Below are 16,365 nucleotides of genomic sequence, written 5' to 3'. Positions count from 1 at the left end.
TTTATATGCATATGTTGTGTCTGTATTATTATAGTTATTTTCTCAGGAGAGATATTGCACCAAAGTCAAGGTTTGTATAGGTTTTGACATTGAAAGTGACCTCTAATTTAGTCTTAAACTTGTACACTATTTGTTGATATATGAATAAGCTGTTAGAAAAGAATTTGTCTTTACCTCAAACCCTCTTCCTAAATCTGTATTTCAAATGCTGGGTAGTTATGCGCTCTGGATGATAAAATTCTGTCATCATATACTAAAATGTATCCTCTTAGATAGTACAATATGTACAACATGATAGCTATCCATTAGGCCATAAATTATTTTCAAATTTATCTATTAAAGAACAATATAAGCATTTTAAAACTGTGAAATACACATTCTGTAGCCAATAGCAATTATTGTTCCAAAGACTTTCATTGGTTATCATTACATCCTATAAGAGCAAGTCCTATTCTTTTTTTAAAGAAGATTTGTTTATTTACTTGAGAGAGAGAGTGAGAGAGAGAGCAAGAGAGCACAAACAGGGGGAGCTGCAGAGGGAGAGGGAGAAGCAGGCTCCCCCTGAGCAGGAAGCCCAGTGCAGGGCTTGATCCCAAGACCTCAGGATCATAACCTGAGCCAAAGAAAGATGTTTAACCAGATGAATCACCTGGATCTTTAGACCAAATTATATTCTAAATGTTGTGTTTCTTTATATGTTTCAATGCCATAGTATTATTTAAAAATATATGCATAGACCCTCTTCACACCACTTAAAATACAAAGATTCCATAATTAAAAAACGAACTTCTGTATGAAAACGTCATTTCTAAATAAGGAAAAGGAATTTATTAGGTTTAAGTTTAAGTATATATGAAAATTTTTGAAAATGGTAAGGTCTTTAAAAACCATTCAAATATTATTCTTTTCCTGAATGATATGATGGAGACAAGGTCCTCTTATGGTAAGTCAGAGCATGTCTGGTCTTGGGGATTGGAAGTAATTATTTCCTGTAATACAGATTTATTCCACTATCCCCTTTAGGGAGAACTGATGACAATATGTCTCCTCTATAGTGAGCTGAATTTAGGCTTCCTGGGAACAGGAGCAGGACAAGGAAAGTACCTGAAAGATGCGATAAAGCTGGAATTTCAGTTTGACTAGTGGAGTTAAATGACTATTATCAAGACCATAGCTTGGGAAAAAGGATGAGGAAAAGCAGAAGCCACAAATATTGGTAGTAAGCAGAACTCAAAAAAGATTTACAATTTTCCCATCAGACATTTCAGGCAAGTGTAAAAAAAAAGCCTCATCAATTGCATTAGCAGATCACCATATGCATTAGTCAGAGATCTTGGTTGCAACACTGAAAACCACTCCAGTTAATTAAGGCAGAGAAATAATTGCAGAAATGATAGTTAATGAAAACTGACTGGAAGTTTGGAAAAGCAGATTAAAAAGGAATCAAGAGAATCATATCACTGATTAGGATATCTCTACTGGACACTTACTACTCATGAGTAGCATAATTGATGAATGTCTAACACACAATAAGAAAAGTATGATGAACAGCAAAATCTGGAAGTTTTGCTCTAAAGAATCAAACACTCATTTAAAAAATGAAGAAAATTGTGGAGATTTGTGAACATATGGTTTATGTTTTTAAAATTCAAAACTTTTCTCTTTTTAAATGGAGACTATGGGATAGAGGAAATAGTCCTGAAGATAATTGTTCCAATAGAGTCTTATTCTCAAAATTCAGGAGATTTTCCCATGGTTCATGTAGTAGGTGACTTTTTACAATAATTTTTTTTCTTTCTTTATTTCAGTTTTTTTGTTTTTTAAATTCCATTATAGTCAACATACAGTGTTATATCAATTTCAGGTATACAACAATTCCATATATCACCCAGTGCTCATCACAAGTGCACTCCTTAATCCTATTACCTTTTTCACCTATGCTTCTGTCCACCTCCCCTCCAGTAACCAACAGTTTGTTTTCTGTAGTTAAGAATCTTGGTTCATTTTTCTCTCTCTCTCTCTCTCTTTTTTTTCCTTTGATGTCTGTTTTGTTTCTTAAATTCCACATTTGAGTGAAATTATATGGTATCTGTCTTTCTTCAACTGACTTACTTTGCCTAGCACTAAACTCTCTAGCTCCATCCATGTCTTTGCAAATGGCGAGATTTCATTCTTTTTTATGGCTGAATATACAAAGATTTTTCTATCAAACTGATTTATGACTCAGATTATAGAAATAAATCATAATATTCCCCCCAAGTTTATTATGATCTAAAGATTATAGGAATTGATATCTATTTATTGAATACATAGTATGTACTACACAGTACTTAAGGTACTGTATAGAACCCCTACATCTAAGGGATTTATAAATTAGTCAAAGAGGCAAAAAGTTATAATTCAAAATTAGGAAATAGCAATGTATGACCAATAATAAATTAATCTTCTCTTAAATAGAGTCCTGTTAAAAATGTGACCATTATGGGGAGCCTCAGCGGCTCCGTTGGTTAAGCATCTGCCTTCAGCTTAGGTGCTGGGATCAAGCCCCTTGTTGGGTTCCTTGTTCAGTGGAGAGCCTGCCTCTCCTTCTCCTTCTCCCTCTGCCTCTCTCCCCTGCTTGTTTTCTCTATGTCTCTCTCTCAAATAAATAAAAAAAAAATCTTTTAAAAAAACTGCGACTATTATTCTGGACCTGATTTTTGCATCATGTATACATGTATTTCATTACCATTACAGTAAGGAATTTTGAGGGAAAAAAATAGTTCATGTTACTAGGACCGTCACTATTTGGACTTAGAAGATTTTTAAAAAAAATATTTATTTATTTTAGAGAAAGAGAGAGTGAGTGCAAGCTTGTACAAGCAAGGGGAGGAGCAGAGGAAGAGGGAGAAGGAAAGAATCCCTAGCAGACTGCATGGATTGCAGAGCCAGGTGTGGGGCTGAGTCTCACCACTCTGATAACACATCCCTGAGATCAGGATCCCAGCCAAACCCAAGAGTTGCGCACTCAACCCACTGAGCCACCCAGGTGTCCCAGAAGATTCTTTGTATTGAACAAGACTGTTTATGATATAACTCAGTGCTTAGAAAGATAGAGCATAAGAAATAAAATGAAGTTATATATTTAGCAGAAATGCATGTTAATTCCAATGTAGGCCTTGCCACCACTTATGTATTTTCAAATTTTCTATTAAATAAAGAACAGTATATGAATTTTGCTTCAAAACTGAACTCCAGTGTGGGCTATCAAATCAAGCCTTAAGACACTGGCCTAAGGATTATATGAGATGTGTAGAAGTTTGGGAGTGTGTGTAAAAAATACTGACTGTTAAGAAATTAAGCTGGTTTGGGTTTTCTGTTATTATTTGGTTTGTTTTCTTCAGAATTTGCAAGTCTGGAATCTTGCAAAATAGTTCCACTTGGGTGAGTAGTTTGTAAGAATTGTGCTCATGGATACAAGAGTAGAGGAAAAAGTCAAACTGTCTCCCTCAAGGAAACAGAACAAAATAACCAATATATGCACTGAACAAGTCACAAAACTAAAAGCTGTGGAGACATTTGTGAAAGTAACTTTTTCATTTGCTTCTATCCTATGGAGCCTATAGCTGCCTAAGCCTCCTAATCACAGGATTGGCAGCACTTTTTTGATAATTTTCAGAATAATTTATATTTATTAACACCCATCATGCATTTGTTTTCTGTATGTGTTTCAAGATAGCATTCAGTGCAACCGAGAAATTATTTCAATGTTGATTATTTTATATACCAAGATGACACCAGTCATTAAAAAGGAATGAACAAAATACTGTATATGGTGATAACAACTTCCACTTAAATGCCTACTACTCATGAGACACTCCAATGACTGGTTTCCCTGTGTTTTTTCATAAATCTTCACAATTTTCCTATCAGATAGAAGCTATTATCCTCCAATTGAGACTCAAAGGTGTTAGGTAATTTACCAAGGTTACTCTACAAATAAATACAGGGCCAAAATTTATACTCAAGAAGTCCAAAGTCTGTACTCTTGCCACTAGGTTTTGTGGAGGTTACAAATGACCTAATAGATTGCCTTGCCCAGCAGAGCCAGAAATTGCTTCCAGAAGCATGTCTATATTAGCAGCATGAAGTTGATCCCTATGTGATAATTGTGCCATTAATGTAATAGAAATATCGGGCAGCTCAGATCTTTCAGACCCCGGGCTAAAGTGTAAAATGGGAGAAAGATAATAGTTTCCTGCTGGTTTCAACTGGGGTCATTTCCAGGACATTGCCTAGCCTAGACCTTGAGAATCAGATGCAAGATTGTAACCATCTTGTTTGATCTGTGTATATGACACATATGGGTTTATGAATTCCTTTCCCGTTAGCTTAGTTAGTATTTTATGGAATTCAGATGGATTCTTTTTAACTCAATACTTAGTCAAGAGCAATGAGTGGCAGTAATATGACCTTCATGTGACTTACGAGCCTCTTATTTTATAATTTTATAATCTTATAATCAAGAAAAAATCATCTACTCCAAGAACCAAGTCAACTCTTATCCAGAAGAAAATAACAGTTATCCTTTTTAGAATGTCTTGGAAAATATTTTCTATTAGTCAGTCAAGTTTAGTGAAGAATTTGATATTCAGTAACACACACCATATAGACATTTTCAAATTAGCATATGAACTTAGATAATACCGCCTATTAAGAAGGGAAAGAATTTATCAAATGGTATAACCTTGATTTATTAATCTAACACATTTACCATTGTAATATCTATTCCATGTTGAAAAAGCCTGCTTGTCAGACTTGTCATATGCTGTTTGTATAACTGGTAATTATGGAATCAAGAAGAATTATCCTCTATTTTTAAAGGCTATAAAATAGACACCAACCAATTAATATAACTATTCTCTCATTCTTTGAAGAAAAAAGAGAAAAATCAATCTCATTTCAGAGTCATTTATCTATTCCCCTCCTTCCTTTCTACCCATCTCATAGGACTGTACATTAAATCCTGTGATTCCACTTGTTACCATTAAAAGAAGCTTCCTTAACACAAGGTGTCATAGAATTCTCACAAAGCATTCTTTTCCTGTGAATAGCTAATCACAAACTTTTTTGCAACCTGAAAGATACTTGGGAGCAATGCTCAAATTTACTTTCTTTCACTTGACACTTTACAGATGAAACACTTCTTTTCCTAAGTTAATGTATGCTAGAAATTATATCAAGGGAAAGACATGGCTGTTTAAACAACAAAATGCCTAAACTATATTTTTTACTCACCTTGAGCAAATGATTAACTGCATTTAGTTCTGGAGTTCCAGGGTTTTTTCTTTTTAATTATTATCTTTTATTAACAAAGATCTTAACCCATGAATATAAATCATTTAACATACTATATAATTATTCTTTATGGAATTTGTGCTCTTAAATCACTATGAATTCAGGATTAAATTACCATAGAGGACAACTAAAATTTTACTTTGGTATAAAACAATACAAATTTTATATGCATATATTTATATGTCTGTATATGTGTATATATTGTTTACATATATATTTACATATAATGGCAGTGAACAGTAACTCTCCCAGAAATTCATTTAAGTAATTTGTCATTATGACAATTTACCAGTTTGTCTCTAGAGACCTTTTCCTCCATTTTAAAAAACCTATTTTATAACAAATAAAAATAAGGTGAATAGAAGTAAAGTAGAGATGGTGATTCATTGTCCCTCTTGAATACTTTTTCAGAGCTGTTTTAGCAATTACCGTCTGTCTTTATTTTTCTGACTTAGCTTCCTGACTTCTAAAGTGTGTAGAACTCACACTTACGTAAACAATAAAAATAAAATAACATGAATAAGCAAAGAGAAATAATACTCTTTGATGGAGTAATAATGCTCTTTAACATCACTAGAGATTCACAAATACTGAGCTTTATGTTCTTTACATGTAACATCTCCTTTAGTTTTCACAACTAGAAAAGGTGCAGACATTATTTTTATTATTTGTAATTTGCAGATAAAGAAATGAAACAGATGAGAGCACTAGACTTCACAGCTAAATCTGAGTGACTCTAGAGTCAATTTCTTGACTTTAATGAATGACCATCAATGCTTCTACAGCTGTTGATTTAAAGACAGAAGTTTTTAATTTTCTAAATGGTTATTTTATCTTATTTTAAAGGTTTTACTTATGTGTGAGAGAGAGAGAGAGAGAAAGTGAGAGTGAACATGAGTGGAAGGAGCAGAGGGAGAAGAATAAGCAACCCCCACCCCCATCACCACCCTCTGAGCAGGGGGCCAGATGCAGGGCTCAATCCCAGCACCCTGGGATCATGTCATGACCTGAGCCCAAGGCAGACACTGAACCAACTGAGCTACCCAAGTGTTATAAATGGTCATTTTATGACATTCAGACAAATGTTTAAATGTCATCTACATATAGACATATTAAAGACAGGAATGGATACCTGGCACTGGAAAGGCAAAGACCAGTCTGAAGAAGGAAAATGAGTAACAGAAAATATTTTTATAGAACAATATATGATTTTAATTGTTTAAGAAAGATAATTAGACTGCTGTAAATCATACATTAAATAGGTGTTATTTTAACTGAAAAGTAAACAATTATGTATGTTTTTGCCAGGTGGCTAATGAAAAGGAGCTGAACGTGCAAAGGCATAAATTCTTAGGGTAAATGGTGCACGTAGAGAGTAGGGAAAAGTTTATTTTTTGTCATGTGGCTTAGGCAGGTAAGTGGGGGTCAGGTGATGAGTTCTGTGTTCTGTGTCCATTGTATTTATTTCAACATATAGTTAACACTTTTTATGATCTAAAGTTTTTTTTCATTAACAATATTTCCTTTACATGGCAATATCGTCTAATTTCAGAGACTTTAACTCTTTGTTCTGGCTTTATAGTCTGCTAGATTTGGCTTCTGAACACTTCTCTGGATCCTCTTTTATACCGAAATTCTCTTCATGATTTAAGGGTGAATCAAAGGATTCTTATGACACTCTTCTGGATCTGAGCTGACTTAGAAATTCTTTAGAAGGTTTTATGGTCTTTAAGACTACATTATAAATCCTGAAATGAATCTAAGAAGAATGTATGTATTTTAGTATTTCAAATCCCCAAGTTCTAGATTTTTACATTTTCTGTAATGATGAGGTTTAGGAATTGACCTAGGGTTTTTCTTTCTCATGATTCTCCACTGATTTTTGAATGGGATATTTACTTGATGTTGAATTAGATTATTTTTAGGAGTAGGAAATATTTATTATAATTGGCAAATCAAAATATTATTTTGTTTATAATTAGTGAGAGGTTTTAGTAAAGGGATAAGTTTAAAAATACAAAGTAAATTTCTAAGCCATAGTGGTATTCTCTATACTAGGATAAACATATAGTTTCAATGTTAAGATATATGGAAGAAAACAATTAAATATAAATCAATACAGTGGTGCAAAGGATATCATTCCTTAGAGACATTATTTTTCAGTATGTGAATACACACAGAGGCACACTGCCCTACATTTTATTCACAGACATGTATGAACCTTTGATATAAACATAATTTTAAAAAATCAGAATCTTCAGATTCTTAAATATTTATTTACATAGACTATATTCTACATTTGCAATCTAAGTTCTATCAGCAAACTTTTTTAAGATTTGTTTCTTCATTTATTTGAGAGAGAAGATGAAGGGGAGGGGACAGAGGGAGGGGAAGAGAGTTTTAAGCAGATTCCACACTGAATGCAGAGCCCGATGTGGGGCTGGATCTCAGGACCCTGAGATCATGACTTGAACTGAAACCAAGAGTTAGATGCTTAAGCAGCTGCACTACCCAGATGCCATTATCAGAAAGAAAATACTTTTCTTTTAAGCATATAATTTCATTTATTTTTTACAAAGATTCAAGGCAAGTATGATTTACTTAAAAATTTCATATGCATAAGACATGCCATTAAAATGAGTTCTTTCATTGCAACAAGAAAGACCACCTTACAAGGATGAAAAATTCTAAAGGCATATTAAATGTGGAAGTGATTGTGCAGCCTCTAAGGAAAGTAATTTGCTATTAAAATAACATAGCTTTCTGAAATAATATTTTCTACAGTTATACACTAGACATTGAAGTTTGGATATTTAGTTTTGCTTTCAGGAGTTGGATGAAGAAATGCTTATAGGGCTCAGTTAACATATGTAAATTCTCACAGATATTCTCAACTCATAAATTCTGATAATGTCAAATAGGAGTTAAATTGTGTCAGCAAAAAAGAAGATGACAAATACTAAATGTTTAAAGGACAAGTGGAGATTTATATTACTGTTCTAAATCTATACATTATAAAACATGAATCCATACTGTTATAATTGTAGAAGTACTACTATATTAATGACCAAGTTCCCTGTTCATATTTGGCACTCATAAATTGATGTAATCAAAATTTATGGAATATCTGTGATGTGTACATAGTCCTTTAGGCTCCAAGAATACTATACATATATATATAGTTTATAATCTAAAAGGTTATAGGAATTATACCACATAGGGGTGCCTGGGTGGTGTAGTTGCTGGCCTTTCAATTATAGCTTTCACCTCAGGTTGTGATCTCAATATTGTGATATCAAGCCTTTTGGCACACTGAGTTCACCACAAGTTCTAACAAGACTATATCCTCATTATTTCTAATTTTCATCCCCTCTCTCCTTTTTCATTGCTGCTGTCAGTGTTTGTAACTTGTATTCTGACTCTAACTTTCAAGATTGTTTTCATTTTATCATGTTATATGTGATTAAATGGCCAAATTGGGGTGCCTGGGTAGCTCAGTGGGTTAGGCATCTGCCTTTGCCTCAGGTCATGATCCCGGGGTCTGGAATTGAGACCTACATCTGGCTCCCTGCTCAGCGTGGAGTCCTGCTTCTCCCTCTGCCTCTCCCCTGCTTGTGCTCTCTTTGTCTCTCAAATAAATAAATAAATAAAATCTTTAAAAAAAAAAGAAAAAAATAAATAAATGGCCAAATTACTGACTTTAACAATATCATTGTTGTTGTCATTGTCTTTGGCTGTTTTGGAAGTTTGAAATGAGAGGACTTAAAAAGAGGGAGATATAGAGAGAGAACTTGAAAGAGATCACCACTCTGGCAATGTTTGGCTCCAGCACTGCACAGCACAAAGGGTTTTGATTGAGAGTTTTAATAGACAAAGTGAGGAGAACCAATCGAAAGATGAACAATATCTTGAAGTGTGGTCCTAGCCTTGATGCTAAAAAATCACTAAAATACTGGCAGAAGCAAAGGTAGTTAGAAAATAGATTCTAAACCCTTGAACCAAAGAGTATTTTCCAGAAGGAAAATTTCAGGCTCCTAGAGCACTTGCTTTAAAACATAAGCTGGAAAAACAAACAAACAAACAAACAAATAAATAAAACACAAGCTGAAAGGCCAATTAGAGATTAGTGTGAAATTAGGTAGAGTATTCTAGGTCTCTCTTTTTCATATTTCTCTATTGAATTTATTTTATGAAATAGTTATATTCATATGATGTGTTTCATAAACAAAATTCACATAGAATAAATATGTCACTGGGTACTTTCATGTCCTAACAGTAAAATAATCTAGAAGCGACAGCATTTATAAACTGTCAAATGGTATTCAAATATTAGCTATTCAAAAACAAATGCACAATAACCAAAACTTATGGGATATACCAAAAGCAGTTCTAGAAAGAAGTTTATATCTATAAAAGCCTATGTTAAAAATAAAGAAAGATCTCATTTAAACAATCTAACTTCACACCTCAAAGAATTAGGAAGAGAAGGAAAACTAAGCCAGAAGTTAGCAGAGAAAGGAAATAATAAAGATTAAAGCAGAAATAAGTGAAATAGAGACTAGAAAGAAAATAGGGGAAAAACAATAAAACTGAGTTGTTTTATCAAAAGATGAGCAAAACTGACAAATCTTTAGCTACACTAAGAAGAAGACAAAGAGAACTCAAACAAAAATATAATGGAAGAGGAGCTGATGTTGAAGAGATACAAAAGATCATAAGAGGCTACTATGAATAGTTATATACCAATAAATTGGATAACTTAAAAGAAATTGGTATATTCCTAGAAACATACAACTTACTGAGTCATGAAGAAATAATGTGAACAGACCAATAATGACTAAAAAGGTTGAAGCAGTAATCAATGTTCTGCAACAAAGAAATGCCCGGAGCCAGATGATTTCAGTGATGAATTCTACCAAACGTATAAAGAATAATTAACACCAATTCTTCTGAAACTCTTCCAAAAAAAACTGAAGCAAAAGGAACACTATCTAATTCATTTTACAAGTTTACTCATTACCCTGATACCAAGATCAATATAGGCACTACAAGGAAAATATAGATAAAAATTCTCAACAAAATCCAAGTAAACTGAATTCAACAGCATATTAAAAGGATTATGAAACATGATCAACTGGGATTTATCTCAGCCATGAAAGAGTGGTTCAATATTTGCAAATCAATAAACATAATACACCATGTTAATAGAATGAAGGATAAAATCATGTGACCCTCTAAATAGATTTAGAGAACCTTTTGACAATATTCAACATATTAGCATGATATAAAAGACCATAACAAGTTGGGTAGAAAAGAAATATACTTCAATATAATTAAAGCCATATATGGCAAGTCTACAGATACAGGATGGTGAAACACTGAAAGCTATTCCTCCAAAATCAGGAACAAGATTGTCCACTCTTCCCACTCATATTTGGCATAGTACTGGAAGCCCTAGCCAGAACAATTAGGCTAGAAAATGGAATTAAGGGACACCTGGGTGGCTCAGTGGTTGAGCGTCTGCCTTTGGCTCAGCTCGTTATCCAGGGGTTCTGGGATTGATTTCCACTTTGGGCTCCCCACAGGGAGCGTGCTTCTCCCTCTGTGTGTCTCTCATAAATAAACAAATAACATCTTTAAAAAAAAAGAAATTAAAAGGCATCCAAATTAGAAAAGAAAAAGTGAAATTGTTTCTGTTTGAAGATGGCATGATCTTATAGATAGTAAACTGTAAATACTCCACCATAAACTGTTAGAACTATGAACAAATTCGGTAAAGTTTCCAGGGACAAATCCACATATAAAGATGAGTTGCTTTTCTATACTCTAACAATGAAATAAGTGAAAGAGAAATAGAGAAAATAATCTGATTTACAATAGCATAGAAAACAATGATGCATTTAGGCATACATTTAATCAAGGAGATGAAAGATTTATGCCTTAAAAATTGTAGGATATCAGTGACACCTGGGTGGCTCAGTGGTTGAGCGTCTGCCTTTGGCTCAGGGTGTGGTCCCAGAGTCTTGGGATCGAGTCCCGCTCTCTCTTTGCCTATGTCTCTGCATCTCTCTCTGTGTCTCTCATGAATGAATAAATAAAATCTTAAAAAAAGAAATTAAAAAAACTATAGGATATTAATGAAAGAAATTAAAGAAGACACAAATAAATGAAAGACACTTATGTTTTTTGAACAGAAGAATTATTGTTAAATTGTCTATAATACCCAAAGCCACTTATGGATTTAGTGCTTCAAATGTTGTTAAAGTACATGGAATATATTATACATATGATATATTATTATTAAAACTAAAACAGAAAATCTATTTGGCACCAAACATTATATATATATTTCAACTCACAAAGTATATGTAAAAAGATAGCATTCCAATTTAAGAATTTAAATTCTTTAAGTAATTTTATGTTTTTAAAGCATTTCTCTCTTTGTGTGTGTATAAATATATACATGCATGTATATACACATATATTTATATGTGTGTATATATATATCTATCTTGAATATGCATGCACTAATATATATGATTACACCAAGATATGAGTATAGATTTTTTTTTCTCTTTTACTTATACAAATACACAAATATTCATTGAGGGCAATTATTTCATTATCTTTTGATTTATTTATTTTATTTTGTTATCTTTTGATTTATTATCTTTCTAAAGTTCCCTCATGATTTATTATCTTTTTGGTTTCTTATCTTTTTAAAATTCCATAATGCTCATTATTTTTTAAAGAAGGGAAATAATTGTTAATGGTCATCAGATTAATTTCTTCTATGTCTTAAATATAAGAAAGGTGATAGATACCTGGTTTGGATTTCAAAGTCTTTGCATGAGATTACAGGGAAATGGATGACAATCTCAATAGAACTGTTCATCATTATACCCCTAACAAATGCTTTGTGAAAGAACAGGGGCAGTGGATAGGTTTATCATAGCTAATTCCGTGGTGACTACTTGCAGTCACTGAGGCATGGGGAAATTTGAAAAGAAGAGGTTAGGTGATAAGTAACAATTATAACTTGGCTTTTATCTTGACTATTTTCTATACTTCTAGTTTGTGCCTTTCCCTTTTATTAGAAGGCCAACAGTTAAAGTGGAACAACCAATTCACAAAAAGAAAATAATTCGCCAATGTAATAGAATAAAATTGATTTGTAAGATAGGAAAACTCTGTGGTTTGTGAAATGGATGTTATTAAACTCCACAAAGAGTGAATTTTTTTAGAGTGTGTCCTCATAGCAGCTCCCAATTGCTTGAAGGTTATCTTGTCTCTTTTTCTATCTTTTCTTTGCCTCTGCCTTGCAAGACAACCAAAAAAAAAAAAATTACTCAAGAACGAATGCATACACAAAAAAATCAGGATGAGAATACTTTTCCTTCTCAGTAATGCAAAATATTGTTATATGTTTGAATATATTTTTAGATATCATAAAACTATGCATATATTTTATGTCATAAATATACTTTTTAATTTTATTAAGTAGAACATGCTCCTTGTAATGTCTCAAGTAAAGCAGAAGTGTAAGGAAATAATTATAATTTGTCCTCTATCTCTCAGAGTTGCCAATAATATTTTATTGTATATCCTACTACATCTTTTACTCTGGTCTTATACTTAAGTTCAAGGCTGTGCAGTTCACTTTCTACTTTTAAAAAAGTAATCATAATGGAATCATACACTGATTTTTTTCCCTTACCCTTTTCATTAGTTCAAATGACATGGACATCCCTTCATGATAATTCATACATAATATATAATACTTATTATTTATAACACTTAGGTAGAATCATTATTTTACTGTTATTCATCTATGGATGCACATATTGTTTCTTATTTTCTTGCTACATTGAATAGTTTATTGGAAAATATAAAATTTTCTTTACAGTGACTCACTGTGCATATGATAAGTATGTAAATGAATATAAAGAAATAAGCATATAAATAAAGCAAAAGCAAAGGTACATGTAGTTCTCTGACAATACACCACATCTTTATTTCAGGAGATTTCCTGATTTCCAAGAGTATTCCTTGGATTTAGAAAGAAGAGAATGTGTGTTGGCCTTCAGCCACTGAATTTCATCACTTTTGAACTATTTTGACTTCTAGTGCCCATAATTGAGTTAATCCAGCTCTTTAGTTTGTGGCATGTTACCATCATTGTTTAATTCAAGATTTCTCTTGTTTAGTTTTAATGTTTCTCTTTCAACTCCATTCGTTAATTCCTTTATCCTTCATCATCATAAAGCTAGATATGACCATTATATTGTATGCATTAGATGTTAGTATAATATACAAATCATTATTTATAATAAATATGTGCATGTCAACTTTTTTTCACCTAAACATAGAACTCTATTCATATACAGATCTCAATTTTCTACATCTGTATCCTTTCCTATGGTCTTTTGACACTGCAGCTCTGCAGTTCATCCTTTGCCTGTGTATGGTATGAGTTAGCCTGTTTAACACATTTGATTTTCAACTGTTGTATTTTCCATACCCAGTATTTCTAATCAGTTTTTCTTTATGAATGCTTATTACAACTTTTTGTTGCCAATGTCTTACTTTATCTTTTTAAACATCTATATTATTCTTACTTAGCATTTTTTAAATCTTTGAATCATTAATTTCAGTGGCATGTTATAGGTGTTCAAGTCTTTTATCTTTCTCTTATAAGCACTACCCTACTCGGATATTTTGTGATCTTATAGTCTTTGGAATTTAATGTGGACCTAGGGATGATGGATAGGAGTCCAGGATTGCAATCTTATTGGTAAGTTTTGGAGGGAAGTGTTGTTGGCTCTAAGCAATATGTTTGTTTGGCTTTAGAATCACTCACTGTTAGCATTCAGTTCACAATGGGCAGCCCCTACCATTACTGGAAACTCCCTTTACCTCAACCTCTGCCATTTTTCTTTGCAAGTAGGGTCTTCCTTGGTTGTAATTAATGAAGTTTGGCTTCTGCTAGGGTGGGGTAGGGAGAAACCCTAGGGGCCAATTTCTTCTTTTTTTTTTTTTTTCCAATCTCTGAATCAATTGTTAACTCCCTCTATCAGAGGGTATTGCAGTCTCCATAATTTTAGTCAGCTGACAGTGCTGACCTGACCAGGCTATTTTTCAGACTCATATTCTAAGGGGGCTGGCAAGGATACCCACATAGATTTTTAGAGTCAAAAAAGAGAATATATATATATATATATATATATATATACATATATATATATATATATTCATTTTTGTTATTCCATATGGAAGGATTTTTCTGTATTTAACTGTCATTTTCTGTCTCTCCAAAACTCAACCAGGGTCTGGTAACCTTCTGTGAGTTTCTTCTAGTATTTATGGAAGTATCTTAGATCCATCATTCTCCCTCAGGCTTGGAGATTCTTAGGAGATTAACCCATAGCCTATTTTAATTGCTATTTTATCTGGAAGGTCTCCTGTTTTGTTGCAATGATGTTGATCTTTATTGATAAACTCAAGTTTCATATTTCCTAAACACTAACAGATAATATTGACCAAGTGTACAAAATGGCTTCTTTGCTAAGTGCAGTTAATTTCATAGTATTAGTACCTGCTTTAGTGTTGGCATAATGCATGATGGATGTCCCAGCTTTCACCCTACAGAAAACAAACGCTGCAGGTGAGTGTTCAGTCTTTGACATCACTCTGAAAGGGATTTCAACAAAGAAAAAATTATGCAGAGATGACCACCAGAATGATAAAATGCATACAACTTTAACGTATGTGAAAGAGTTGAAGTAATTATCATGTTTACTGTGTAAATAAAACTCATAGGATAGAGGATAGCTGTGTCCTGAAATTTATGAAGGCCCATCACATAAGAAGGAAAGACATTCAGTGGGTAAATCAGTATAAGGGTAGCAGCCATAAGAATGCTAATAATTGCTTAATCAATGTACATGGTGCACACTTGTCAGGCTTTGAGACATTTGGCACCTGACCAAGGAGAAAGATAAGACCACGAGGTGGCAGTAGCACATACAATCTTTGACAGTTGTGCGCTTCCCTGACTGCACAAGACTGTCCAGAGGCTTAGGACATAATGGTTATCATCTGCCTCGGAAGAGAATAAGAGAATTTCCAGAGAGAGGAGATCAGAATCAAAGAAGGTGCTTATGTGTCCAGGTGATGTCACTCAGCAGCACAGTGGGGAGTTTCTGAGTTACAGAGCTCCAAAGAATAACAACAGCTTGGAGACTTTATAGTGTCTGGTTTATCTTATCTATGACTGGCAAGATGTTGCGTGTAGTTTCACAGGGCATGCAAAGCAGACAGACTAAATGTCTAGAAATTTCCTTATTTTGGCTTTAAAACATATGGTTCTGTGAAAAAAAAAAGGAGAAGGAGGAGAAGGAAGAAGGAGGAGGAAAGAGAAGAGAGAAGAGGAAAGAAAAGAGAAGAAAGAAAAAAGAAAAGAAAAAAAAGAAAAGAAAAGAAAAAAGAAAAGAGAAAAGAAAAAGAAGTTTGGCACCTATGGACTTTGAAGAGAAAGAGTCTCAGCCTACTTGGAAGAAATAAACAACTGATGGCCAATATACAAAAGCCATGTTTGGCTGGTATGTATAACATTGTTAAAGAATGCTATTTTCCTTAGAGAGTTTCGTTTAGTTTTAAGAAAAATAGTTTCACTCCACAATTACAACTAGAGTTTCTCCAAAATGGAATGACCTGCTTTGGAGGTATTATAGAGTAGGTGAAATAGATATTGGATTAAATGTAGCATAAAATCTGTTTCAGGAAAAAAAATTCTGTCTCAGGTCACCCTTGTGACCATATTTAACACATGTGGTAGCATATGTGTCTTAACCAAGCAGCTATCCTCATGAATTATGAAACATAAACATGATTTCATCACTAAAACATTTTTATCACAGAAAGATCCACTTAGGGGCACCTGGGAGGCTCAAGAGGTTAAGCATCTGCTTTCGACTCAAGTATGATCTCAATGTCCTGGTATCGAGCCCCATATCAGGCTCCCTGCTC

The 16,365-nt window shown here is 33.3% G+C and overlaps 1 protein-coding gene across 1 annotated transcript in view; it reads left to right on the top strand.

Annotated features, from left to right (window-relative positions):
- LRP1B (LDL receptor related protein 1B) overlaps positions 1-16,365 on the top strand; it is a 1,837,374-nt gene that overhangs the window by 196,345 nt on the left and 1,624,664 nt on the right. The window lies entirely within an intron of this gene.

Source organism: Canis lupus, chromosome 19 (assembly GCF_003254725.2).
Source record: "Canis lupus dingo isolate Sandy chromosome 19, ASM325472v2, whole genome shotgun sequence".
Taxonomy (NCBI): domain Eukaryota; kingdom Metazoa; phylum Chordata; class Mammalia; order Carnivora; family Canidae; genus Canis; species Canis lupus.
This window is presented reverse-complemented; position numbering and strand designations above follow the sequence as displayed.